Below are 1,931 nucleotides of genomic sequence, written 5' to 3'. Positions count from 1 at the left end.
CGGGGCGCACGGAGGCCAGTCCTGCCCGTGACACGGGGCGCACGGCCTGGGCAGGGGCCGGGCGCTGCCCGCTGACGCAGGACCGGGTACTTTGAGTACCACGGGCGCCGACCTCCGCTGTCACTGCGGGTCAGAGCGGGACCCTGACGAGGGCCAGGTCTTGTAGGGTGTCCAAGGGGACCATCTGCCTGGCGTTTTCGGAAGGGAGCGCGCACAGTCAGCCCGCACGTTGCCTGCTGCACCCGCTTTCAGGACCAGGGCGGCACTGCGCACGCGGCCCTCCCCGGGAAACGGCCCCTAGCGGCCCGAAGTGCGCGTGGCAGGAGCCGCGTGCGTGCCACTCCGCCCGTGTGCCCCGACCCAGCCGCTCAGGTCCCCAGAGAGCACGGCCACGCACTCGGCCACGAGCCTCTTGGGTCGACGCGGACACTCGGCAAGCGCCTGGCAGTGTTTGCCCGCGTGGCAGCTTCACACCGTCCAGAGGCCCACCTGCCGCCAGCCGCCAGGTCAGGTGTGTCCCGATGGAACGCGGACCGGAACGCGGATGGAACGCGGACGTCACGTAGAGCTGCCCTGCCAGGCTCGCGGACGTTTCCCACACCAAGGACGTGCGGCTCTCCCGCCACCTGCCACCGGGGGGCAGCAGAAGCCCGAGGCCAACCGCGAAAAGCGCCCGGCGCCCAAGCTGCTGCCCAGTTCAACTTGGGAAAACTAAAAACGAAGAGGACAGGTCACTTACTCTGTCGAATACTTAGAGAAGCTAACTTGCGATTTTATTCTTTTCCACTCAATATTTTTTTTAACACTTGTGAGCATTTAATGAACGTCCCTCCACGTGGTTTCAAGCTACCAGGACACAGGCCCCCCTGCACCCTTAATCTTCTCCTCAGCTCTTCTGCTGGAGAATGTGGCCTTCATGATGACAGGCTGCGCGGGAGCTTTCCCTTCCCCCAGGGCTCTGCAGTAGCCGGATCACGCCACGTCAATGATCGGAGCAGCTCCTGTCTCGTTATTGGCAGCATTTACCCGTGTCTGCTCACTGACCAAGGTCCACGGCTTATCAAGGTTAACAGCTGGGCAGCTCCGCTCCTCTTTAAGTGGCAATGCCTCATACCAACTTTCGCCGAGTAACCTGGGTGACATTTGCTGGAGTGGATTCTGTGGTGATGGGGGCCGTGGCCATGGCTCACGCGGCCCTGAAGTTTTCGGGTCTTCCTCGGCCTGTGTGGCATGTCCACGGCACAGACGAAGGAGCGCCACTGAGTATTTTTAAACTGACTTTTAAAGAGTGCCACAAAAATAACGAGAAATGACACGAAGGGCAGACACACGGGTGGAGACAGGAGCTGGCGAACTGGGCCATGCCGTGTCTGTAGGTGGCGGCCACACAGACTGCCACCGGGCGATGGTGTCAAGGACACCCAGCTTGGTGTGCCATGCCTTTTTTGAGAGAAGCTAGAAATCCACTTTTATAGGAGGCCTTTTAAGCACTGGAAGCTAACTGAACATTTTTAACATAATGCAGCCAGAAAAACACACAAAGAACAAAACAGCATGGGCCCAGCTCGGCCAGCGTTGTCTGCCACTCGGCCTTCGATTCACAGGCCTGCAGACCCGCCCGGAGGCCTGGAGCTGGCAAGGCCTTCAGAGGTCGTCAGGGCCAAGCGCTCCGCTTTGCGGCAGAACCCAGCTGGCCCCGGCGGCGGCTTCAGTGCAGACAAAGCTGCATTATTACCCGGGGTGAACTGAGGCACCCGGCAGAGGACACGGGCGCCTCGAGTCCCTGTACTCAAGCTGGCCTGCCCAGTGGAAGAAAAGACCCTGTGACCCTTGGAACTTCTTTGTCGAGTGCCGGTGAATAACAGATGACGGTTCCCACAGGACTGGAACGAGGAAGGGAGACGCCCTCTGCCGCCAGGTGTGCCATCCGG

At 60.7% G+C, this 1,931-nt stretch overlaps 1 pseudogene; it reads right to left on the bottom strand.

The window, feature by feature from the left end:
* Positions 1-846: 846 nt before the first annotated feature.
* On the bottom strand, positions 847-1,232 carry LOC111729806 (annotated as a pseudogene).
* Positions 1,233-1,931: the final 699 nt, after the last annotated feature.

Source organism: Pteropus vampyrus, unplaced genomic scaffold, assembly GCF_000151845.1.
Source record: "Pteropus vampyrus isolate Shadow unplaced genomic scaffold, Pvam_2.0 Scaffold282, whole genome shotgun sequence".
NCBI lineage: Eukaryota > Metazoa > Chordata > Mammalia > Chiroptera > Pteropodidae > Pteropus > Pteropus vampyrus.
The sequence above is the reverse complement of the archived record's forward strand: the minus strand, read 5'-3'. Positions and strand labels throughout refer to the sequence as shown.